Source organism: Macaca fascicularis, chromosome 3 (assembly GCF_037993035.2).
Source record: "Macaca fascicularis isolate 582-1 chromosome 3, T2T-MFA8v1.1".
Taxonomy (NCBI): domain Eukaryota; kingdom Metazoa; phylum Chordata; class Mammalia; order Primates; family Cercopithecidae; genus Macaca; species Macaca fascicularis.
Genome location: NC_088377.1, coordinates 129,980,894 through 130,008,721, shown reverse-complemented (window position 1 = coordinate 130,008,721; position 27,828 = coordinate 129,980,894). Strand labels below are relative to the sequence as shown.

Genomic DNA, 27,828 nt, shown 5'->3' with positions numbered 1-27,828 from the left:
AGTTTTTTTGGTTTTGCTTTTTAAATATAGGAATGGTATGACATGGTAAGTAAGGTTGCTTCCTTTAAAGAAAATAATCCACAGATCCTGTAAAATCAATGAACTAAAGTTGACAGATTGATTCAGAATGATGAGTTTTTTCCTCAGGGTTGACATGACCTGCTGTACTGAACAAAGTGGTGTTTCGTCAAGCACTTGGCCAGCATGTGTGTTAGGGCTAGCTCCATTCTGTCCTTATCCATTTCTGTTCTCACTAAACCAAAAAAATTTGTTTTGAATGTCTAGGGTCTTAGGAGAGCTGGGCACATTCAAAATACAATATGTGATTAAGAAGATTAAAGAATAATATTTATTGATGGATTACTATGTGCCAAACTTCCAACCGGATCCTAACGACAATTCCATAAGGTGAGTATTGTTGTCCCATTACAAAAACGAGAAAACAGGCTCACAGAGTGAGCAGCTTGCCCAAGAGATCATTAAATAATAGAACCTGAATTTGAACCTCAGAAACCAATGCTCTTAAAGCACTATAGCATCTGAAAAGTAATTTTAGCCATCCTACAATAAAAACTCTCCAGTAAACTGAATTAGTAAAGCATTCTGAATTATACCATTTTTAGATGCTTTTCAGAATATTTATAGTAACTAAGAACTAGGCTACAAAGTGTCCAATGGAAGAGCTGTTTTTTTTTTTAAAAAAAAAACTTGATTGAATAGATAACAGTGCTTTACAACGAGTCATCGGTTTATCAGCTGATTACCTGTTGATGAATGCTTCTGAAATAGTGCATGGTACTTGAAAAATAGCTTTCCCCATTTCTCTGCAATCTTATTTACCCTATAATTTGCAAAATAAATCTTTTATTTAGAGATAACACAGAAACTTTATTATAGCTCCTATCTGATTTATCTCTAATTCTAGATTTGTGGAATCCAAATTAATGAGTTTAACTGTTAGGTCTTGCATTTCTGGTTTCTCTTTGACATGCCTGTAGGAGGAAAAGAAGGCAATCAGCTTCCAATGTGGTAGAGAGTGTACTAACTGCTTTCTGGAGAGGAAAATATATTCTGGGGACATTTATAGCCTGTTCAGCAGCTGTCAGAAGGTCCTAGGGCTACAGCAGAGCCATGAGGCTGGCCCCGCCCTGGAGTCCTCCTGCCCCTGGAATTGGGGAGTGATCCAGAACGAGCCCACACAGAGCCATGGCAGCATTCAGCCAAGGCTTGTATTCCCCCACTTATCTCACAGAATCAGGGTTTCTGCTCGCAGAAAAAGCCCAGTCAGCCTCTTCAATAAAATTCCTTTTCCAGTATCTTTCCAGAAGAAATTAACCACTTTATTGTCCAGAAATAACACAGGGCTGCATTTTGATCAAATAACGTAAAAGATGTGTGTGTATATGTATGTGTGTGTGTGTGTGCGTGTGTGTGTGTGTGTCTGTGTATGAGAAGGAGAGATTTGGTAGGAGTTTGGTTTTTTGAAAAATCCCGTTTCCCACAGTCCCCATATTTGCTTATTTATTTATTTATTTATTCATTTATTTTTGAGACAGAGTCTGGCTCTGTTGTCTAGGCTGAGTGCAGTGGCCTGATCTTGGCTCACTGCAAACTCCACCTCCCAGGTTCAAGCAATTTTCGTTCTTCAGCCTCCAGAGTAGCTGGGATTACAGATGTGTGCCACCACACCAGCTAATTTTTGTATTTTTAGTAGAGATGGGGTTTCACCATGTTGGCCAGGCTCGTCTCAAACTCCTGACCTCAGGCAATCCACCTGCCTTGGCCTCCCAAAGTGCTGGGATTACAGGCATGAGCCACTGCACCTGGCCCATATTTGCCTATTTAAATTACCGTATTAATAGTAGTGGACTTATGTTGTTTCCCAGAATCCTTTCTGCCTTTGGGGAACCACCACTCCCTACTCTGTGCCCCCACTGCTTCTCAGGATTGAAGCAGGAGCTTTGCTGGCCGATGAGAATCAGCCCTGGCCCTGGCCCCAGTTACTGCCTCAGGGAAGGGTTTGGGGACCAAACTGGCAGGGTTCTCCCTGAGGTTCCTGCTAGAGCTAGTAGGAAATTCTATGTCTTTCTTTCGCAGATCATTTTGTTAGAAAGATCTGAAGTCAGCTTATGAATGGCTGAAGTTTTTTAGTTACATGAGGGAGGTGGCTGTCTGGAATGAAAAGAGTGAGGACAAAACACAGAGAGAAACAGGGTTGGTGCAGAGACAACTCTGAAGACATCACCTGAACCCCCAGATCCAGCTGCCTCTACGGCCAGCTCCATCCATGGTTTCCCAGTGACATGAGCCAAACCATCCCTTTTGGTCTAAGCTAGATTCTGTTCAATTCTGTTGCTTTCAGTTAAGGACTCTGAGTAAGACATTTTTCCATGTGTATTCAAACACCTATACTTTCTTTCCCCTTTTACAAAATAGGGTCATCCTATACATATTGCTTTACAACTTGCTTTTCAACTTAATGTGTCACTGGCACTTTTCCAGGTAATACATTTAGAGCAACCTTGTGTTTGTTTTGTTGTTTGTTTTAAACAGTAGAACATGCCATATGAACACATCCTTCTTCTATTTCTACTCATCAATGAGTGGACATTTTGTTGACTTCCTAGTTTTTTTATATTACAACTCAGTCTGCAATATACATCTTTAAAAAATGTCTTTAGGCATCTGAGCAAGTACTTTTCTAAGATAAATTCATGGCAATGGCATTTCTGAGTCAACAATTTTATACAATTTTTCATAGAAATTGCCAAATTGCCCTTCAGGAAAGTTATGTCAATACTAGGCATATATTTTTTAAAACTCCCTTTCCTATATGCTAACCAAGGTATGAGATATTATTATTCCTTTATCATTATTATTATTACTCTTTTTAATCTTTGGTAATCTGAGAGGTAAATATATCTCTCATTGTTTTAAGGTGTGATTCTTTAAATTTTAGTGAGACTCTTTTCTTCTGTTTAATGGTTATATATATTTCTTTATCTGGGACATGCTTGTACATATCCTTTGCCCATTTTCTCCTGGGGTGTTCATATTTTTCCGGTGATTCATAATAGTTTGCTATGTACCAGTACACTGCCTGTCATATAGAGTGTCATTTTTTTCCCAACTTGCTTCATTTTAAAAAATTCTTATTTATGATGTCTTTTACCAGGCTGAAATTTTAATTTTCACATAGCCAGGTATATAAATACTTTCTTCTTTTGTTCATTTAAAAAACTCAATAAGATTATGGATCTACTTCTAACATTTACTCTCAAGTGTTTTAATAGCCTCCAGTAAAGAATTTAAGTTTGTTGGCTAGAAGATTGTGCGCTAATACTTTTAGGCTACTAGATGTAACTGGTAAAAATTTTGTGAGGAAATCATTGTATGTCTCTTTTTAAATTTTTCTGTTTCCATCTATGACATAATTTTGACTCTGAACAAGTGTTGGTAGTCCATTTTTCTATTAAGTAATGATTGGCAGTTGAGGTGGGGGATGGTCAAGGTTTCTAGCTCATCTCTGCACCATCTTGGTGAATGATCTTGGGTGAACCAAGTAAGCTTTCTAGGTTTCATCTTCTCCGTTTTGAAAGGAGTGGATTGGATGAGATAAGCTCAGAACTGTTCTAGCACCAAACTTGCAAGAGTCTATGAATTCTTTGCTCATATTTTTAAAAATGTAAATCTTATACTAAGTGATACACCATTTTTTAATACACAGTAAATAGTACTTCATAGTTTCTTTTTAGAGTGCGTTTTTGTGGGGAAGGAGTGGAGGAAGAGGATTACACTTATTAAGTGCCTACTAGGTTGCAGGTACTACACATATATTGGTTTATTTAGTCTCCACAAGAAACTTTTGAGATCGAAAATGTAACTCTATTTTATAGATGTGGAAACTGCAGTTCACTGAGGTTGACATTTCTGGGTTCATACAACAAGGATGGGGTAAGCTGGGATATCGTCTGATCTTCATTTTTTTATATAGGTATTATAGATATTATCTTTAGCTATTTTTGTTGATAAACTAAACTTATTGATTTCTTTAATTTTTTTGAATAGGTAAATTATTTCAACAAATATATTTGGGTATGTGTGAAATTATATATATAGACAGTATATATATAATTGTATATTATAAACACTATATATATAATTATATATACTATAATATACCATTATATATTAAATTGTATATTATATATGCAATTTAATATATAATTATATATATACACACACTATTTTTTTATGCCAGCATTGTCTGTTAAAATGAATTTCTTCCATTCTTACCTTGTCAATCCCCAAATCCAAGTATCTCCCACTGTCTGCTTTTGTTTTCTGATCATTACTAAAATAATTCCCCAAACAGCTTCACTGATTGCCCCACGAATTCACACTAGGTCCTTGGTGCTGCTCAGGAATGCCTTTTATTATTCACCATTGACTTCGTATTGAATTTCCCAAAGCAGAATTTCCCAGACCTTAGTTTCTCTATATTTGAACCTAGCACTTGCTTCCTTAATCTCAATAGGTGGCACTAGCAAAGCTGACTTGGCATCCTCTGATGGATATTTCTTCCATTTCTCTCTTGCTCAAAATGTTACTTTTTCCTTCGCATTGTTTTCCACCTGAGTTTCTGAGGAAATATGTATTCCCCTCTGAGCAGTGCTAACCCTAATTAATCTTACTACATACAAAAAAACCAAAACAAAACAAACAAAAAAAACAACTAAGACAGACACTTTCAACTGCCCACGAAATACCAATGCTGTCCTGTCCTTTTCCCTCAAATTAACACAACCCCAATTTTTAGCTGAGTTCATCAATGTCTAGTTAAATGTTCTATACCTATGTAACAAAACTGCACATTCTGCACATATACCCCAGAACTTAAATATATATATATATATATATATATATATACACACACACAAAATTTCTCTACAAAAACACAAAAGCTTCTCTACAAGCTAGGTAGGGCTACATGATTGAGTTCTGACCAATGAAACATAAGAAGTACAATTTGGCAATTTCTGGAATATTTCTTTTAAAAAGAGGCTGTGTACCCGCTGTCGTCGACCCATCCTGCTGCCTGAAATGCTGGGATTACACACATGTAACCACGTGGCTAATCACAGTTCTTAGAATGTGTTTTGGTTATTTATTGCCATGTCATTCAAAGCAATGATTTTATTATTTCTTATGATTTTGTGGGTTGACTGAACTCAGTTGGGTAGTTCTTCTTCTCTGTGTGATGTCATTTGGGGCTGTATTCTTCTGGGGCTAGACAGGAACATCTAAGGTGGGCCAATCACATAGCTGACACTTGGGGCTGACTTGCAGTTGGGGCTGTCAACCAGAGTGCCTCAGTTTTTCTCCACATGGTGGAGGCTCCTCACATGGTGAGAGAGTTCCAAAGGGCAAGAAGTAATGCTGTTAATTCTTTTAAGGCCTGACCTTGGAAGCCTTATAATATCATTTTCACTATATTCTAGTAGTCAAAACAGTCACCCATAAGAAGAAGTTGGGGGAGCTTATGCATATAGTACAGAGAGGAATTGTCAGGGCCAACTTTGGGGACAAGCTACCACAGATCATGATGGTAAGAGTCACACCCAGGGAATGACAGGGCGTAGAACTCAAAGGATTCCATAGTTGCCGTTTAGTGCCCTGAACTTTTCTGATGAGAGAGAAAAATACATTTCTATTTTAGCAACTGCTGTTTTTGGTTATCTCTCACATAAAGGTGAACCCAATCCTAATGAATACATCAACTAAACAGCAACTTACCCAACTACGCTCCTTGACTTTGCAACCCTATCCAGTCTCTACCGACTTTACTTTTTCTCTCTCTCCATTTATCCCTTTATTTCAGGGTTATTTTTCATGAGAATTCCTCAAGCAAAAGTAATGACTGAAAGGAGAGAGAGGGAGGCAGAACAGGGAAAACAGGCAAGGTGGGCTGTCTGGAGAGATGGCACTGGGTCACTGGAAAAGACTTATCTTTGTGTTAGTAAGGTATAAGTGATTCAATTTAGGGACAATCAAGTCATTTCTCTGTCAGTCAACAAGATAAAAAAATAAAAATGCTTAATATCTGTTTAAATGAGAAGATTGTGACATAGGTCAGTTATATAAATATGGTCATTAGAACTCTCTCACACCCCTAGTGGGAATGGAAAATGGCACAACTGCTTTGGAAAACAATTTGGCAATTTCTTAAGAAGTTAAAAATACATTCACCTATGACCCAAGAGAAAAGAAAGTGCATGTTTATACAAAGATTTGTACATAAATGTTCCCAGCAGCTTTATTCATAATAATCAAAAACTGGAACATCCCAAATGGCCATCAACAGGTAAATGGATAAACAAACTCTGGCACATCCATATGATGAAATAAGAAGGAATAAATAGGAATATCTGGAATACTAGGAATAAGTAGAATTATCTGTAATAAAGAATAAAGGACTGATAACACACAACATGTGTGATTCTCAAAATAATTATACCTAGTGAAAGAAGCCAGGCAAAAGAGAGTATAGTATATTGCATGTTTCTATTTACATAAAATTCTATATTAACAGAATTCATAGTGATAGAAAGCCAAGCAGTGGTTGTCTGGGAAAGGAGGGATTCATGGGGAGGAAAGGATTATGAAGAGTCATGAAGAAACTTTGGAAGGTGATGGATGTGTTCATTATTCTGATTGCAGTGATGGCTTCATGGATGTTTACATAAGGCAAAACTTATTAAATTATACATTTAAATATATGTGGCTTGTTTAGGGTCCATTAAACCCACAATAAGTTGTAAAATTAAAAATGGATATATTCAGACAGAATTTCTTTAGATTTAACTGAACAGATAAATGTACTAATCATGAAGACAACTAAGAGTCAACTTCTTTTAAAACCAGACTTTATCAAGATTCCAGGAGTTTCTATTTTTAGTTTTAATGGACAACTCAGTTACTTATGTCTTAAAAAAGCACTTCTTACTTAACTGTAGCATGTACATACATTTTCCTATGTCATATGTCTCTTGCATTAAAATTTTTGATTAACCTCATAATGACTTCACTGACATTGCCTAAAGTTGTGAGAAACTCTCTCAGGCATAAATTAATCTCTCAGGCATACAGAGGAATTTTGGGTGTGTGGAATTCTTTTTAATCCAAAAAATGAAAAGCACTTAAGATTCTTTGCCCAAGATGTGCTCTTAGAATAATTTTACTTTGATATCAGTTGCAAAAAAAGCATTTTTATTTAAAAAAAAAAAATAATGCTTCTCAGCTTTGACTGACAGATATTTTAAACATGACCTCTCCCATTCTGTTTTGAACTGATGATTTGTAAGTAAATATCTCATACTCTTTAAGTTCAAACGATAGCCGCCTCTGAGGCAGTCATGCATGAGGACACGTGTGTTGTGTATTCTGCTGGCACTACCCTTTCTCCGCACATTTTCAAAATTTCTCTTCGGTAGAATCGTCGCAGGGCCAGAAGGAAAATGGGTCTCTTCATTATAGTTACAAATCCCCCAAAATGTTATTATCAGGTTTGATGGTCTACTTTATGTACCAGACCTCATTTCACATCATTTCAGACTATTTCTAAAAATCCCCAAAATTAATCCCTCCCTCCAAATAAAAATTTGTAACAATATTTTGAAAAAAAAATTCTACCCTTGTTTAACTAGTAGATTATTTGACCAATACCCTGCTACAGAGATGTCTTTTTAAATTTTCACCAGTAAAGAAATAAAACATTTTCTTACATTCAAAATTGTCACTAATACATTGGTTCTTTGTGGAGGAATCACAACACATACACACATACACTATACTACACTACAATACAGTGTCAATAAAAATAGAAATCAACCACATATTTCACTAAGATCATGATCCTAAAAATGATTATCTCTAGAGAACAGTATTTAAGAGGATACTGTCATTTTCAGACATGTTTTAAAAATCAAACTCATTTTGTAGCAGAATTACAGAATAATGTTTTAATTAAATTTGTTTCTTAAAAAATTATCAGATTTTTATTTCTTTTGGGGGATACTTTGACCAGTTTGTTGTTCAGTTGTACAAGCTAAACTTTATTTGTTGCTATTAATAATATTAGACATATTAAGAATATTAGAGAGATTGCATTAATTGCTTTTTCATCTCAAAAAGACATGGGAAATTTTGCTAAACAGACATCTTTAAAGGCATGCAATAATGACATCCCCATAAACATCCCACGGAAAACACTCAAAGTACCAATAATGTAATCAACAGGCATATCTTGACCCTTCTTAAAGAGCTGAGTAAGTTAAAACTGATGTTAAAGAACACATAATACATTGAAGTTGCTACATAGAAGGGTTCAATATGTCCAGGGCCCTGTTTAAATAATTAATCTGTGTGCTTACGCAGGCTGTGAGGCTTAGCAGCAGAAACCAGGCCAAGGGATGTCTCAGCTGAGGCTTTCCAGCAGAAAGTTCTTTAAAACAATGCTCAGGCCTTTAACACAGCAGACTGAAAACGCTCTGCTTACAGAGCAGATGGTTATGTAAAAACAATGCTCAGTTTGTGGTGAAGACCTAAAACCAAGATTAAATCAAGACTATAATGGCCACAAGTTTTACAAAAACCATAAAATGTGGATCACCTAGCTTGCAAGACATTTTACTTAAGGTCTCTATGTCCTCTTCTTTTGAAGGATGAATGACTGTAACTGCAGATCTTTACAAGGACAATGAGAGCTCCTAATGGAGGTACTAAGGTAGCTGGCCCAGAGGCAGTAAAGTTGGCAACCTCATTGGCTCCCCTTGAGAGCCGTCTGGCCCACAAAAACCATTCTTTTAGATATGCAGGGTCACTTAGATCTGCTTTCGTGGTTCCTATCCTGGTAAGATACCTTGTTTTTGTTTATTTCAAAATGTACTTCACTCCACTAAAAATGCTAGAGCTCAGAGACAATACCACACCAACATAAAAGTCATTTATTCCATGCCTTTGGATATAACATTTGTTACTAAAGAAATGTCCATGAATAACACTGATCACAGAAAAAGAGAAACTGTTATATTAGAAGTAATGTGATTCAGTCTTCAAATCTCAGACTTGCCCCATACAGATTTCGGGAGCTACTATAGCCTCCATCCCCCATTCCCCTGCTTTCATCTACATCCAGTGGGAAGTAAGCACAGTGTGGGCTGCAGCTGGACTCCTCTCTGTGGGGTGTTCCAAATTGCACCTACTCAGGATGATCCTTGGCTGCCTTTGCTGCCTCATCTCATCTTAGCAGTGGCAACTTGCCCTGGACCTTGTAATAATAGATGTCAGTAAATACATATTCCATGGCTGAATGAATATGCCATTGACCATAATGCTCATTTTAAAAGAAGGAGGTTCCCATCAAGCATGTAGCTTCCCAGAGTGATTACTTAAAAGGTGGTCTGAACTTGTATGTGTGTGTGTATAATTCAGTGGGCCCAGTGAAATCTGATTTTAGTATGATTAGGCCATAAAATCCCAACCCAGGAGACCATAAAGGGAGAGTTATCATAGAATGCCACTTTTGTCTGGATACTAACCTTTCAGAGTTGTTAATGTCCAGTTGTGAGTATAAGGAAACAAAAGCTGTCAGTCATTTTCCCTGAATGTCAGTGCTCTGAAAAATGGCTAGGAACATTTGTCTTTTCCATCTTCCCTCCCTAACTTCCTCTGGTAATACCTGGTACCACCACATAGAAGAGTGAAAACAAAAAAACCTTGATGAGATGTTCTTCTGCCCAGAAACACTTCCAAGCAGAATTTACAAGAGATCAAAGACTAAAAACTTTCATTTCTTTCTGGTTCTTTTTTTAGTGGCTTGTCTCCTATTTTCTTATTGTCAGCACAAGTCCTCTGAATGCTTCATGGAGCCTCACTGTGTGTCTCCCAGCCTGAAGGGACATGTCCTTGAATGATGACATAGCTCTGTGTCCACACTATTGGACCTCTGGCCTCTTCCTGTCAGGGAGGTGGCAGGGAAAACTGCAGGTCATGTACCGGCATAGAAAATGGAGGTGCCTTTTGCTGGCATTGCTCTCTTGTAGTTTGTAATTGCAAAATGAAACTTGCTGTGTTACTAATCCAGAAAGGCAGCTGGAATTTTCATGTCTGCTATAAAATGCCCTGTTAATGTCATATTGGATTATAATAGTGGGATAAATCCTTCAATGAGTTATCTCAGCCACACTGCAGATGGTAGAGTAAAGCAAAGTGGGCTAGGAGGTAACAACTCGGAGAGAAGCGAGAGCACTGAATTAATGAACCACGTTCAGTTGAAGAATTGCATTTGGTTTGCTGTTGGCTTCACTGTGTAGTCTCTACCAAAGGACCATGTGACACATGAACCAGGCTTATTGCACCCATTCGAATTGACTTTGTTAGTATTTTCCATGTCAAATGTACCTATAAGGAAATAACCTTCATTGTTTGCTATCACTGAGAGGATCTGTCGCCATAATTGTTATCTCTCCGGTGTCATTCTCGGGGACGGGTTGGGGGAGAAGGCAGTATTTTCATTTTACTTCATCTCTCCCAAAGAACCTAAGAGAGGGACTCAAACATACTGGCTGTTCACGTAACATGACCTGTGGTTTGTTACTATTTATTCAAAAGAGCTAACCTGGGTCATCACTCTCAGGAAGGATGGTGAGATAGAAACACTATTGAGCTTTTGGATGGAAATCCTGGGTGCAAATTCAGGCTCTGAATTCACCAACTTTGTAAACTCTCGTGGCTTCACTTCCACATTTGTAACCTGCAGGTTATGTTACCCCCCTCAGAGAGTAACAATCAAGTGAGATAATGGATATGAAAATACTTTAGTGTAGGAAAAGAGGTGTAAAAACAAGGCTTTATTATTACCCTCTAGACCAATGATTCCCAATTTACCTGATAATTAGAGATGCCTGGTAAACTTATTAAAAATATAGAATTCTGAGCCCTTATGTAGACCTATTGAATTAGCATCTCTGGAGATGAGTCTTGGAAATCTGTACTTTTACAGCTTTGTGAGCAGTTCTGAAGACCACTCAGGCTTGGGAATCACAGCACTAGGATTTGAATTTCTTGAAGATGGCTACTATGTATCTGGGCATTTTGAAACCTCTGTACCTAGAACATGGTACTTATATAACCAAATACAAATATTTACTGGGGCCTATTGGGTGCCAGACACCATGCTAGGCACCAGGAAGACATACAGCTCTATACTCTTAATTCTTTTAGTGTGGTAGTTGCAAGGAAAATGCAATAGTTTCGATGCAATGTGGTGAGTACTGTCAGAGAGGTGGAGCATTGAATAGTTTTAAGCAGTCCTTTGTGATATGATCTGTTGTTGAACCTATCAAACCCGCCTTTATGTTTGATGCCTGAGAATATTCCATTTTCAATGCTTTGTTATGGGCAATATTTCCTGCAGAAAATGGTAAGAAGCTTTAATGAAAAAATTTTGTGCATTTTCACATTGGTCAGGTTTCTTGTTTCTTCCTACTCAGTTTCCTTGGACGCATGCAGTATGTTCATTTTTCCACAAACAATGTATTGGAGACAAATGCTAGTGGAGATACAAAGTCTAAACACCACAAGTGCAGAACATAAGATGCCAAAGCACATGCCAGGAATGGGAAGAGTGAGAAAATAGATCCTCTGGGAAGTGTCATGCCACAGTGAAATGGGCTATTAAAACATAAAGAAATTGCAAGAAGGAAAGCTAAAATTCCAATATCTGTCTTGGGATGTGAAGTACAAAAATGTTCTTGCTTCAACCCAAACATGGCCGGCTGACCCCAGTGTCTGGCTGACCCTAGCATAGCTGGCTGACCCAACTTTTGCCCATCCCTTGAACTAAACTTGAACCTTATGTAAGCTCTGAAATCATTCAGAAGATCATTTGAAAATATTTTCCCCTCTTTGTCTCCTGGTTTGCTCTGGGACTGCTCTGGGGAGAGCTGTGTGAAGCTGAGGGGTGAGAGCTCAATTTTTTAATATTTGTAAGTGCTTTTATAGCTATTTCCCTGTAAGTGTTGGCAAAGAAGGATCAGTGAGCATTAAGAGACTCCTTGATTTGTTCTTGGTGGTATGAGCAAATGCATCTTCCCACTGAGGCCATGTGGTAGGAGAGGATGCCCAGGACGCAGACTTAGAAGTCATTGTTGAAGTGTCTTGGTGTAAGAAGCCATTCTAAACATGTGCTGAATGAGTGAAGGAGTGAACAAATGAAGGTGTTAAAAGCAAAACTTAAGACAAATTAAATTTAACAGAATTCGATTGAGCAAAGAATGCTTTGCAAATTAGGCAGCCCCCTGAACCAGAATAGGTTCAGATAGAATCCACACTGCTATGTGGTTGGAGAGGATTTCTGTACAGAAAAAGGAAAGTGAGGTACAGAAGCAGCCAGATTTTGGTTACATCTTGGCATTTGTCTTATGTGAGCACAGTTTGAATTGCTGACTGCCTTTGAATGGCCAAAACTCAGTGATTGGTGCAAAAGTAAATTACAGTCTGTTTACACATCCAGTTAGGTTCACTATGTATGGAGAAACCTTCAGGTTGGACTTCAAATACATAAGGAGGTGCTTCAGGCCAAATTAAATTTAACAAAAGAATGCTAGCTAGGTCCGATTAAGGCACTTTACTAAACATGAGACTAAATGCAGTAATAACAGAGACCAAGAATCAGGGGGTTACCACTTTGGGGGTGTAAATGTATCCCAGATGCTGGGCAGGAAGCAAAGACTTAAGATGTAACCCGTTCACAATCTGAGAACCATTGAATGAAGAAGCCAAAAGCCCATAGGCAGTGTACAGAAGGAAAGATCTGGTATTGGATTCTGCATTAAGGAGGAATCAGGACCAGAACTGAGCCTTTAAGGGTGAAAAGAGTTTGGATACGCAGAAGAGAGGGGTAGAATGCATCTTAACTAACAGGCTGAGTAAACGAACAGATGGGATTTAAGTCATGATGATAATATTTGTGAAACAGCTGACGGAGATGATTGATGGAAGCACTGGGGAATGGTAGGAGAGCAGGCTTGGGAGTGGGCAAAGGAGTGAGAACTTGCTGTAGGAGGCTACAAGGAATCACTATACACTCTTGAGTTGAAGAACAATGTTCTGGGTGAATGATTGGTCTGGCAGAGTGGATCTCTCTCCATCCATCTCCTGGCCAACTCCTGCTCTTTGTATAGCAGCTGAGGTTGGATGGAAGTACAGTTAACATTTCTGGAGCTTCCTAGGTGAACAGATCTGCAGATGTGTGGGGCAAGACCCCTCATTCACTCCCTTGTCTGAAAATTAACCAGCATGCTGGAGACTAGATCACATACTTTCAAAAACAAACCAAGGCCCTCTTCCCTCTAATATGATTTGCCAGATGACAGATGATCCCAATCCCTGTAATTAGTTAGATACTTTAATTGACTTTCAGTGGCAGTAATAAGTAACTGGAGTCCTGGCTTGTAGAATTTCCTTTCTAATTGTCACTGTTAAACTACTCATTATAGGGATAAATAGCATACCACTTTATTTAAACCATTTCCTTCATACATGTAAATTCCAGCGGAAGTTCCCAGTGTTTGCACGCCCTTGGGAGAGCTGTTTGGGGTCTAGCAGCAAGGTGATGCATTTTTGAGGGAGCTACTTAAGCTGGTTGGCTGTTTTGTTTGAATAAGCAAGCCACAAGTTTCCAACACTGACGCACTTCCTACTGCTTTGTATTTAAAAGGCTGTAGAAAGGATAATTGACCACAGCTTGTCAGCAAGAGAGATTTACTGTCATTAGTGCAAACGCAGATGAATTACTTTAATATCATGGAATATAAAAAATGGCCAGATAGTTTCCTTTCTCAGTAAGAGTACTTAAACAGCTTTTCACACTTCACTTCTGCATTTGGGTGTAAAAGAGGGAGGAAGTCATAAAGACTCATGAGTGGGAGTGGAAGGAGGAGTGGGATTAATTTAGCAGAGGTAGGAGAGGCAGATCTCAAATTCTCAAATCAAATCCAAGTGAACAGACCAGGGTTGCTTGTTTTAGGGTGGTATAAAAGCTAAACAAACATTCAATTTTTAAAGTTCCCACTTTTGATTTCTATTTTCCAGTATAGTATTCATTTAGAACATTCTTTTACAACTTTGGTTCTTTGTCTCTTGACTCAATTGTAGAAGGAATTAGAAATATTGCAAGGCATATTTTAAATCCTTTATTAAACCATAGACACCAGCTTGGGAGATCTGAATTGTTTTACTCGGGGCCATGCAAAAATTGCCCCTTGATGTGTTCCATTTTGTTTTGTTTTGCTTCGGAACCATCCATTTTTCTGAAAATTGTGTATAAGACAGCCAGGGCCCAAGCACAGAGAATGCCTAGAACCTGTAGCAATTTATTTTCATTTTGCTTCCCCATGGTTCTTTTTGCAAAAATATTTGCCTCCTAACTCTTAGAACCCAGTGTAAGCTGCCACTGGCAATTATTTCATTTTGATTTTCGGAAGCAGGGCTCCATCCTGTCTGATCATTGAATCTAGACTTGCTTTGCAATCTGTCCTTTGCTTCCACTAAGATACAAACATGTGGGCCTGGTTCCTGTTGTTATTGTAACTGAAATGGAACTAATCTCACTCGTTTCTGCGTGGCTCAGCACTGCAGGTTAATATCTGTGGATGTTGTTGCCAATTACTATTGCTCTGTTAATTCGTGGTATGCGCTATTTGTTCTTTTGAGAGGTATTTTCTCCTTTTTATTTCTCAAACTCATTGTGACATACCTGAGAAGTGAAAGTAACAGAAATTTCCTTCTGAAAGAAGGGAGAATGTCTGTAGAATCCAATTGCATATGTAGTTACTGTGTATTTGAGTGTTTCTCGTTTGTTACTGAGTGTCACAGCAATAATATAGAAGGAAATGAGCATCTCATAACATAATCTCATTAATAGCTATGCTGTTTAAAACATGTAAACAACACCATAAACAACCTAACGGCACCACAAGCAACGGTCTCTCCTTGTATCGGCCATCTTGTCTCACGGTTGAAGGTGTGTGGGCTGGACTTTCTGGGATCCGTGAGTGGTGGCAATTCCAGAGACTTGGGGGTTTCTAACATTTCAGGTTAGTTGTTGCTTTACCTACATCCCATTAGTCTAGTGATGCCTTGTCTCCAAATTGCTTCGAAAGAGTCATATTTTGAGTTTACCAATTCCATTTTCAAAATTCAAATGGAATAGAACTCCCAACTCCCTGGCTATTTGTCCAGACTTTGTATGTTTGTGTGTCACAGAGAAAGACATCATATTTATATGTAAAGAAAAAAGACACATAGAGGATAGAGTTAGAAAGAGATTTGGGGAAGTAAATTCAAAATTGTTGAAACACAGTTATAAAGTGCTTTTGCTTCCCCATCCCTACAAGATAGGCAGTAATGGAACTACCCTTAGCATTGCAAAATGTGTGTGAAATGATGACAACCTTCACAGGATAAAAAAGAAAATGGCAAGAAATAGCAGTGTACCTGACTAGGTTATATTAGCGTATGATGATTCATTGTTGTAGCCAGAAGTTCTTTCATGTTCTCCAACACAGATTGGATCCAGGCCTGACCAGGATGACAACATTTCATTTTGAATAGATAGTCATGTGTCCTTTTAAATAAAATCTACATGTCCTAGCTCTGCTTGTTATGAAGCTTAACTGGTCCGTCATATGCCTGGTGGAGTGTCTGAGTCTAAGGCACATTGGAAATAATGCAGCATCTCAGATGGGAGATGCTTGCAGAAATTTTGGGAAGAACAGACAGAATGCTGATCACCCCTGCAGCCAAGGGTGTGCAAAGCAAACTTACTCCATTTCCAGGACCAGAATGCAGAGGAAATAAGGCAACTTTTAAATTTAAAAATGTCAGCTTGCCACTTTCTCCAGGGGTGGTTTGGCCATATGACAGCTTATAAGGAATTTGAAATCTGAAGAAAGGAAGAAAGAGAGAGACGAGGAAAGAGAGAAAGAAAGAAAGAAAGAAGGAAGGAAAGGAGGGATCAAAGTAAGAGAGAAAGAATAAAGCATTATATTTAGTTTCTGTGCCTGCTTCATTTTTTTGCAATGAAATGCTAAATGAGCTGCATTGAATATTTCACTTGGTTGAAGAGTAAATGCAATTTTGGATATAGTGGGCATGTGGTACATGGGCACACTCTCCTGGATTTCATATGCCTTAAGGAACACACCACTTTTCACTTTCACCCCTACTCTCCTGACGACTCAGCTCCTCTTACTGACATTAGAGAGATCATCAATCCCCAGTGACCTGTACATGTGTATTGGGGAGGGTTGACTTTTAATATATTCCTACTTGGCATTAATATGTGTGTGCCCACTATTGTTGTGTGTTTCCCCCCAAATTTAAATAAGTTTTTACAGTGCAAAAAGGTATAAAGAGGTAAGTGAAAATAACTTTTAATCTTACCACCCAGTGATAGCCCATTTAATCTTTCTACATATTTTTGCTATGCATGTATGCACATAAACATGCATAGACATAAACATAATATATTCTTTCAAAAATCCTCCTTTTTTATTTGGAAACATCCAAATACCCATGCCCATAACTGTGTTCTACATTATTCTGTCAAATGGTTTCTTAGTATTTATTATAGGGTGGTGGTTTTCTTCATTATTAAAAAGTACTCTGCAACTTACATACTTGGGAATACACATGTGTACATTTTTATGACATCTTTAGGATAAATTTCTAAAAGTAGACTTGTTGATTTGAAGATAATGCGTATCTGAAATTTTGATGTGTGGTGTTCTTTTGTTGTCTTTTAGAAAGAGATATCAATGATATTCATCATGAATGCATCCATGGGATGGGGTTTTTAAATATATAAGGTAATGATGTTTATATATTTATTTCCTGCCTTTCCATGGTACAGAAAAATAATTACTATGTAAGATTCTTCTTGAAGGAAAAGTCATGCAATATTCAGATGATTATTTTGTAAGTTAATTGTCTTTATGGTTCCTGGATTTTCATTATTATTTGCTGTTAAAAAGTAGAATTGTTGATTATTATTTTTCTTTTTATGAGATGGAGTCTTTCTCTGTCACCCAGGCTGGAATGCAGTGGTGCAATCTCGGCTCACTACAACCTCCACCTCCTAGGTACAAGTGATTCTCCTGCCTCAGTCTCCCAAGTAGCTGGGATTACAGGCGTGCACCACCACTCCCATCTAATTTTTGTAGTTTTAGTAGAGACAGGGTTTTGCCATGTTGGCCAGGCTGGTCTAGAACTCCTGGCCTCAGGTGATCTGCCCACCTCAGCCTCCCAAAGTGCTGGGATTACAGGTGTAAGCCACCATGCCTGGCCATTTCTTTAAGTTTATCTGTGATTTTCAGTTATAATGCTGTGGTTCTGACCTATTTTGTGTGGGCACAGTGACTTTTGGGTAGTTTACAGGCAAGTCTACATACTGGATTTGCTTTGGAGTTTATATTACAAAACAGCTACATGATTCCTATGGACCATGTAATGTGAATACAAGTCAAAGATGTGAGGTGGTTCATCCCCATTCAGCCTGGACATGAGACCCCACCCCTTGCCCAGCAGCAGACAGTGAATATATCCAGTCTTATGTACATGTGAAAGTGTGTGCCAGGAAGACACATGCATATATAGATTTAAAAGTTCTTAGTCCATTGCTAATAGAACATATACATAGTCTTGTGAATAAATAGGACAGGCAAACTGAGAGTGTCATATATGAGTGTGGGGAGAGGTGAAGCAGGAGTTACTGTGGCTGGAAAATATGAGAAACTTTGGGGAAAAACTGGGGATAATAGCTGCTTTTCTGAGACACCAATGTGTCTAGACATACCAGCAAAATAATCAAATTAAGGCAAAACATGTAGTCCCTGTGGCAAAAATGTATCTTCAACACAAAATAAACACTTGTGTAAATTCAGCTTTTACTGATTTCAGTTTGTGTGTATATGTGAATGACTGTGAGTTTGCATAGATCTCATTGTTAGAAGTAGGAAGACATACATCACACTGCCTGATATGTTTTCTAGTGAAGTCCAGTCCTTTAAACATGAAATCATAGCCAACCCCTCTGGGTGAAAACATAAGGCATGAGAACTAGTCCAGCACCACTACCATTATTATCTGTTATCTGGGCCCTTCATTAATATTTATGGAGCCCATATACTAAGCATAGACCCCACCATCACTCAGTGAGCCAACACTGTACTTTGAAAATAGTTTTATCTTGGCTTTTAATGTAAAAGCAACAGTTTTTAAATGTTTGCCAGAAAAAGAAAGTTTCCCCCCAAAAATGTTTCTCAAGATAGGCTACGTGGCTTTACACAGATCATTTTTCTTGAATTGAGAGCCCATATCCTGTTCTAAAATAACCCTCTAGACTATTTTGGCTCCTCTCCCTATCTAAATGGTCATTTTTTGAATTGCATCCCAGAGGGGTAATTTTCTCCATCTCTCATTCTGCCTTATTTTCTTACCCAGAAGGGAGAAAGGGGTAAACAAAAAAAATCCTACAGTTTGCTAAGCATCTCATATATGTCGGGCCCTGTGCTAAGAATGTCAAATCACTCAGTGCCACAGTTTTACAAGGTAAGTCATGTCACCCAGTTGCAGAGAAGCTAAACATCTGAGGTTGTACGTCTACTAATACTTGGTGGAGAAGGACTCAAACTTAGGTTATCATAACAGCAAAGCTACATGCTTTTTCTCTGAGCAGCCTGAGCAAGCAGCAGAGTTCTCAGGATTCTTCATTTGTCTTAGGTATCCATTCTGTGTTCTGCATCACGGGGGGTGCAAAAGAAATAAGATGTTTTTGTCTTTGCCTGAGGAGAGGTCCTAGAGCCTCTAGTCCATATTACATCGATTGGCTACCCCCAAAGACAGCATTAGGCAATATTCATTCATAGCCAGACCAGTTGAGATGACTCAAAAGGGAGAAGTCTGTAAATATCAGCTGCCTTCTTACACAACAATAACAAGCAGATTTGGGACACTAGTTGTTCTTCACAGTAGCCACAGTTTTGTGAATAGTGCCCTCAAAATGTGAAATAGTCTGAATATATTTTTAATTCTCAACATATTTCAAGAGAAATCTTATACTCCCAGTAACTAAAAGATTGGGGGTATTTTCCTAGTTGAAAATGTTCTCTTTGCAAGTTACTTGACCTAATTTGAGTCTTAAGCCAATCATAGTAATGTTGATGATAACGATGGTGATGATGGCTAAAATTTTTGGACCACTACTCCTTGCTAAACTTTGTGCTAAGCACTTTTCTTGTATTATCACATTTAGTCTTCATAGCAATCCCATGAGGTGTGTACCCATATTATAGATGAGGAAACTAAGACCTGGAAAATTAAATGATTCACTCAAGATTTCATAGTGAGAAAGCTGAGCCTTGACTCTAACAAGTAGGCCTATAGACTCCATATATACTCTTCTTTAAGCAGAAGCAGCAAATTGTGCTCTCTACAAACAATTGATGTTCATGTTTGCCTAGTAATGGGCCCACCTCTGCATGTAGGTATGTAATGTGAGGGTCCCTGCTAAGTTGTGTCTGTCTGTGCACATTGGGCCCACCTCACCTCCCTCCACTGGCCTGCCTCCTATTTTATCTATAAATCTCATCATCTGTGTTCTTCCTCAGCTGGTCTGGCTGCGAATGTTCGCTGCCTAATCCTATATTGGGCATAGGCAGTAAAAAAGTCAGGGGATTAATTCCAGAGAGCTGCTACAGAATTGAAAAGTATAACCTGAGGCCGGGCGCGGTGGCTCAAGCCTGTAATCCCAGCACTTTGGGAGGCCGAGACGGGCGGATCATGAGGTCAGGAGATCGAGACCATCCTGGATAACCCAGTGAAACCCCGTCTCTACTAAAAAATACAAAAAAAAAAAAATTAGCCGGGCGAGGTGGCGGGCGCCTGTAGTCCCAGCTACGCGGGAGGCTGAGGCAGGAGAATGGCGTGAACCCGGGAGGCGGAGCTTGCAGTGAGCTGAGATCCGGCCACTGTACTCCAGCCTGGGTGACAGAGCCAGACTCCGTCTCAAAAAAAAAAAAAAGAAAAGTATAACCTGAAAGGGAACAAAAAAGTCCTGGGGCATGACCAGGATGGAGGAGGAATTTTCTTTAGCATTCTCCCATCTATGTCTTAGCCTCGTTGACCCATGATATCTTTGGAAACCATTTAGCAATTGAACCTCAAGTGACTGGACACAGAGCAGGTGAGTTGCCTAAGTTAGGAAACCATCCCTGAATGCTCATCATAGGTTAGGAGGAGAAAGTACAAGAGAGTTTGTTAGATTGCAGAAGGCAGGACTTTGTTGATGAACACCTACTTGTAAGTGCATGAGATGGGTGCTTTCATATGTGCAGAGAGATTTGTAGTGTTTATATAAAGGATAGACATGCCAGTCCCTGACTCATATGAAACATAAAGAAAATAATAAATTCTACCACAAATCAACCAATATTAATTCATTTTAATGCAAATAAACCAATACCAAAATAGAGCCAAGGAGTTGGAGGGGATGAAGCAAAGAAGACAAAGTGCAATCAAATGCATGTCCTAATTCCTTCTTATTACATCATTTTGACTAACTCTAACACTGTTGCATTCACATGAACACTCATTGAACACCTACTATGAGTTTGGCACCATGACAAGAAAACAAACAAGTTACGGATTTAGAAGATGTAGACTTATGGTGGAGACAGAGAAATGGAATAATAACTCAAAGTAGCTCATCTTCCTAGAGGTAGGATTAAAGGATGGAGGTCCTTAGAGAGGTGGTGACTTTAGTCTGGATCTTGCTGGCTGGGGGAATTTCACATTATGAAAGGGGCAAAAACAAGCAGCCAACAACTTTTTTGAAAAAAGCAGGAATTCCAGTAAGAGGTGAATATAAGCATGGGTTTAGAGGTAGGGCTGGGAACGGTAAGAGGGATAAAGTTCTGGAGGAGCCTAGAGGCTGTGCTTGGAATTTTGGATTATCCTAAAAGTTGCTGAAGTCCCATGGAGATATTTCAGCCAGGAAGTGACATGGTCTGTTTTTTTTTTTTTTCAGAGCTCATCTGCTGTCCATGTGATGGACTGACTGGATATGGAAGATATTTGGGTGACCTCTTCCCAGGTGTATCATCTCACTTAACCTGTAAACCCATAGAGCTCTATTCTCACTCATAAAAGGCCACTAGATCTGGACTGTTCCTAGTCAGCTCTGGTCCTTTCAGCGTTAGTCTGAATTCTCTTTTCCCAAAGTCAGCTTGCCGTCTGTGGTTCTTTCCTGAGAAAGCTTCTGGATTAAAACATTTATCTAGAATAGGTATTTGGAACTCATCTCCAGGTCTTCTAAACTGGTGGGGACAGAAAGATACAAGAGGTGGTGCGGAAAGGGAAATAGGCCCCCTTGGTGGCTTCTTTGCCTCTGATAAAACCTTTCCAAGAAGAAAACATTTAAGAACCAGACACGTTTTTAAAAATACAGAGCCCATAAAAGTCATGGAATTTTGGAGCTAAAAGAGGCCTCAGAGAGCTGGTGTCTGCTTTTCAGGATCAGGATACTAGAAAGAGTACAGGAATTGAAATAGAGATCCTGGTGTATCTAGGACTGCTTATGTGATTTTAGGCAAATGACTTAACTTCTCTAAACTGCCACTTCACCTGTTAATTAAGGTTAATAATACCCACCTCTCAAGGTGTTATGAGGAATAAATTAAATGCTTAATATGAAGTAGGCAAAACCACGTACAACACGGTTGTGATTTCAGATAAAGAAAGGGACACACAAGGAGTTTAAATGGGCATATGGAAAAGTGGTCATTTAACTGCTGTGAGTAGATTTCTTCACAATCCTCACCTGTGAAACTCCACCATGGCTTTTCCTGTAAGTCTGTAAGCATTACTAAGTTGATGTGATGCTTTTAATGAAAATGACAAAATCTTTCTACATGCACTGTGTTCTCATGTTCCCTGAATTTTTTATATTTCTTGTTTTAAAGCAGCTGATGCCATCGAACCCTGATCATCTGTCAATCTTAGTTTTAGTGGTGAAGGCTCATGGTGGATTTTGCCTAGCAGTTCATAATTTTGTCTCAAGGGTGCCTCAGTGTCTCAGCGTCTCCAGAAAGCCCTTCGTGGTTGTTTCTGGAATGAGTCCCAATGCTCACCTCACACAGGTGTGTAAGCGCTCCAGCCTCCCTGACTTATCCACCAGCCTCCACCACTCGATCACCAGTTAAAGATGACTGCCTACTTGTTGATTCATCTTCTGCCAGCAATTGGGCAACAAAATATGATAACTCCCTTGACTGTTTTATCCCTTCACACATCAGCCTGGTCTCCTTTTCTTGCTTCTATGCAGGCCTATTCTTACTCTTCCTCAAGCCGTTGCCTGTTCGACATGAGATGTGTCCTTCAATAAGTCAGTAGCAGATTGCCTCAAGGCAGGAGACAACTAAGGCTCCAACAGAAAGGACAAATTGCAAGAATGGGACAGAGATCATATTCTCAAAAGGACTTTTTAATAAAAACTCACTGAAAGCAATTAATTTTTCCTGATGTTTTAATTTTCTGCCTGGACAAAGCTGATGTTTTAACTTTGTTTACAAAGCTTCTACTGCTGGCTGTGGCTGCTGGAATTGGTCATCGATGGCTGGATCTTTCACACTGGAGCCCTGGTTTTGATTATCCAAGAGATGAGAGAATCACTTCCCAAACCTTTCGTTGTCCACTACAGAGCTTCCCTTCCACCCCACCATGCTGCCTTTCCTGTCAGGACGACAACAGCAAAGACAGCAATAATAAAAGCTAATGCTTACATTAGTGCTTGTTATGAACCCAAGGCTTCCCTAAGCATTACGTCTATATTAACTCGTTAATACCTACTCACAACCTCCTTTATAACACCAAGGAAGCTGGGAATAGTAACTGCTGGTCAGAGCTGTGACAGAGGCCATTGTCAGACTGTAGAGAGTTTTGGTGCCAAACAATGGTTCTCAATAGGGGGCGATTTGGCAAATGTTTGGAAACATTTTTGATTGTCTCAACTGAGGGGATGCTACTAGCATCCAGCGCATAGAGGCAAAAGATGCCACACAACATGTGGTAACCCTCCACAACAGTTATCCAGCCCAAAATGTCATCAGTGCAGAGGCTGAGAAACCCTAGTGCCACATGATTTAAGTGCTCTTACCCAAATTGCCTAAATTCAAATCCTACTTCTGCAGCTTACTAGCTGTGGATCCTGGGCGAGTTGCTTAAGCTCTTTATGTGTCTGTTTTCCCATCTTTAAAATGGGAATGAAAATAGTGATATTACATCATGGGGCTGGTGCATGATTAAATGTATTAATGTAAGTAAAATGTTTAGCTCAGTGTCTGGCATGTGGCAAGGGCTCCATATTTTAGCTTTTATTTTTTATTATGTAGAGCCTTTCTGGCCTTAGGGAGACAAATTTACGCTTCTTTTTAGTCTCGATAGAAGCATTGAGAGAACATTTTCAGTCCATGCCATCCCAGGGAACAGTTTTTGTCCGTCTAAATCCTGAAGAGAATACTCTATCTTGGCCCACTAGGAAGTTTAGGAAAAGTTATCCTTGATGTGTTTTAATGCAATGTCTCTTTGTCATCTTTTTTCTGCACCCTGTTTTACAATAAAAAGCCAGTGTTTCTGTCTCGCACTTGCATTTTATTGCTTTGCTGTTTTCATGCCTACCTTCACAGGCCTAGGCTGCCCACCTGTTCCCCCTGCATCATCACACCGTGGGGTGTGCTTAGTGAGAAGGGAGCCTGCCATGGTTTCATCCAAGTCCACATCTCTCTTTAGGAGTGGTGTGTTCTCAGCATGTAGGAAGAAAACCATGCCTGACTGTCATTCAGAATTATGGGCTGAAATTACTGGGATCATCTAAAAACTGAGACCAGGAGAGTGTCACTAACCTGCTTAAGTTACCCGACAAGTAAGTGAGTGAGTGAGTTAGGAATATATCTGGCTTCTAGTCTCCCCCTTCCACGTTCTTTGCAGTCCTTACTAGGGAAATGTCAGTGAACTGTTTACGCCTACATCTCAGGTGTTCAGTGTCTCATGCAATTATTTACTATGTTTCATGGTGGGAAACCCTCTTTGAACCTGAGCTGGGTTCAAGTACATGATTATGATTCAGACTGGCTGGACATTTCTGAGAAAGCCTGCAAAAAAATTACCAGAAGAGGAAGCTGGAAAACTGTGACCTTATAAAGCTATGGTAAGTCATATAAGCTTGATAAGTGTGATCTTCTAAAGCCATGGTAAGTTATGGTGGTCAGGAGTAGACATGAGCACACAATGGTGTCTGTCACTCACTGTCCATGAAGATGAGTCCTCTCTGAGCCCAATGAGTTTATAGGAATCCTGTGGTAAACAGGGGCACAATGAGTAAATTTAAAAGATTTGTTTCAGGAAAACATAGTGCCCATGAAACACAGCTATGTGTCTACTTAACAGAGTGTGAGACAAATCAGAACACTCAGAAATTTGGCATGTAGAAGGTTCTGGTGCCTCAGCTGATGGGAAAACATATGTTCCAGGAGGTCACAGCAGTATCCATCAGATGCATGGGAGAAGAAAATGGTAAAGCAAGTGGGGCTCTGGCTAGAGCTGACATGAAACCCTCATTGAGGACCCAATAGATATTCTTTGGAAGTGTTTCTGCAGGCAAGAGCCTGTGAATTCTCATGTGTAATGTTACCACAATGAGGAAATGGATAGCATTTGAAATTTCACATAGATTTTGGCACCTCAAAATGCTAATAAATGTGGCAATGTTTTACACTTTTCTTTTAGTACTTCAAATTGGAATTTTCTTCTGGCATGCATTGTAGATTATTACTTTCAAAAACCTGCAACACATTGCTAGAAACAAAATACTTACAGAACAGCCTGAAATTCTGGAGGAATGGTCTCATCATGTCATTTTTAAAATTACCTCAGTATCAGACAAGGCATTCACAGCAATCAAAACACATTAATTTCAAATCACATTCTGTATTTTAGACTACAACTACTATATCCATATTGAGGTACTTTAAATACAAATGAGGTCCGCAGAAATGTCAGGCAAAGTACAACTGCCAAAATTATAAGATAATTGGCAAATGCTTGAATGGCAGCCCAGGGCTGGGCCTCAAAATGTTGGAAAAGAGCTTCCCCAAAGAACTTCAAACTGTGCAAGCAAAGATATATTTTGGAATTCCATCCACTTGAAATTTGTGTATACAATATGTTGACTACCTATGTTTACTTGGCTCCAGACTAGGTAATGAAACTGATGGGGCTGCTAGGAAGCTGACACGAGGAGACTGGTGAAGAGAATTAGTGTCTCAGTTATCTATTACTGCCAAACAAACCTTCCCAAAACATAGGAGCTTAAAACAACCATTTTATTATTCCTTATAATTCTGTGGGTTGGCTGGGCTTAGTTGGATGATTCTTATGATGCTCTCACTCACAGTCTCTTATGTAGTAAAATATGGTGGATTAAAGTGGATTATCCAAGATGTCTGTCTCCACTCACTTGTCTCAAGTGTTGACACAGTTGACTGGAAGGCTGAAACATCCATCTCTTTTTCTCTCTCCATATGGTCTGACTATGGGTCTAGCTTGGTCTATGAAAATAGGCTTCTTAAATCTGAATCTCATGAGCACAAAAACAGAAGCTTCCAGGTCTTCTGAAGGCATAGACTTAGAACTGGCACAGTGTCACTACCGTCCTGTCTTATTGATTAAAATGAGGGACAGGACCAGCCACAAGTCCACAAATACTGGGAGGTGTGGCCCAGTGGGGCCATCTTTGGAGACTGGCTGTCATAGACAGCCAAGGTAAAAGCAGTAAAATGAAGATAGGGAAAGGGAGCTCTGAGCTTGGGCAGATGAAGAGAGCTAATTCAAAAATAGATTAAGCATGTTAAGTAGTATGTAAGGATACTCCCAAAGTACAGAAAGTTGTACTCCCTGCATGAATATTTATTTATTTAAATCCTGAAAGACATATTGGATGACAAAAAATTGAATGAGAATAACCTTGGGTTTCTCATCCTGAAAATGTACTTCTGGTAAGGATGACATTATGTTATTATATGAAAACAGAAACATGACTTTATCCATTTGCAAGATAAGACATAGAAGCCAGATGAGAGGGATATGTTTTAAAGTAAAGAAAAGCTTGAAGGGAGAGAGGCTAAGAAACTTCTTAGTGAATGCCCTTCATTTTCTTGGGCAGCTAGAAGAATAATTATTTACTGATGGTTCAGAAGGGCAGAGTTGCATTTAGTATATTCTGTGGACAATGGGAAATGCTTCCAAATAAAGGGGCATAAAATGCTGAGAATCACCAGCCCCAGGTGATGTGGGACTCATAAACATGCAGGGAGGCCCATAGCCACACTGTTTGCTCTATGGGTTTCTTTTACAGCACATTGGCAGGCTGAGACACAATCAGAAATCAGTAGTTAGATACCCAAAAAGAACACATTGGGAGTACTGGTGGTGTATTCCTCCTTCTTTCCTTTGGGAAGACTAATGCAGACAGCTTAAGGATCTTCGAGGACCCTCCATCCATTAGCTGTCTTTCAAGAAGCATTCAGCTTCTTTCCTTGGGTGACTTATTCCAAAACGCTCTGTATGCAAAACAAGGCTTACAGGATTCTTTCCAGTTGACTTCAAGATAGAAAGCTTTTTCAGGATTCCAATTTTTTCCTTATTCATTAACACATTTGTTATAAGCAAGTGTAGGGCAGTGTCTTACACTCAGGATTAGTAACATAATTTTGGGAGCTCAATGCAAAATTGTAACATAGGACCTTCGTTCAAATACAAAGAATTTCAAAATGGTAATACAAGAGCAGTAAACCAATCCTGAGGTCCTTCTAAGTGAGGGCCTTGTGCACTTGCACAGGTTGTAGACTCATGAAGTTGGCTGTGCTTATGCCCTCATCTCAAACATAAGCAATTTACTGGCTATAGAACTTTCTTCTTCCTTCCCTTCTCTTACCCTCAAGTGCAGCTTTGGGGACTACCAGAATGTTTGTAGCTACAGACATGGCTAAGGCCAGTCCAAGGGACCACTGTCCTCAGGTTTCATCCTTGACAAAATAGGCAGTTTGTTTACAGATATTTTCCATTTTCTTCATTAGGTGCCGGCTGCCCTCCCTTAGGCCTCACTGCTAAGGAAGCTAGAGCCTCTTATAATTCACTAAGGTCTGGGGGTCCCCCCCACAATACTCTCCTGGCCATCTCAGAAGACAGAGCATTATACCACAGTAGTTATTCTTGAGCCTTGAAACGTAATGGAATTTGTCCTGCTGGATTTCAGGCTTGTTTGGGATCAATGACTTCTTTTTCCATTCCAATTTCTACCTTTTGGAACGGAAGTATCTCTCCTATGCCTATTGCATGCATGTATGTATTTTAGAAGCAGTTAACTTGTTTTCTAGGCTTCACAGGTCCACAGACAGAATTTTGCTCCAGTATGGACTGTGCCCAGAATCTTGCCTATACTTGATTTTAGATGATTTAGGAGCTAAGATTTGGGACGTTTTGAGTTGATATATTTAGATGAGACTTTGGACTTAGGGTTGATTCTTTTAAGGATTTGGGAAGAGGGTAGATGTATTTCACACGTGGGACAGATGTGAATTTGGAGGCAGCCATAGAGTGTTCCATACTGGATTGAATTGTGTCCCCTCAAAAGACATGTTCAAACCTTAACCC

The 27,828-nt window shown here is 39.2% G+C and overlaps 1 long non-coding RNA gene across 1 annotated transcript; it reads left to right on the top strand.

Annotated features, from left to right (window-relative positions):
- The first annotated feature begins 285 nt into the window (after window positions 1–285).
- LOC135969906 (uncharacterized) lies at window positions 286–22,627 on the top strand. The gene is made up of 5 exons (XR_010585260.2): window positions 286–408; window positions 3,897–3,954; window positions 8,723–8,911; window positions 20,732–20,839; window positions 22,445–22,627. It is a non-coding gene; the product is annotated as an uncharacterized lncRNA (long non-coding RNA).
- Window positions 22,628–27,828: the final 5,201 nt, after the last annotated feature.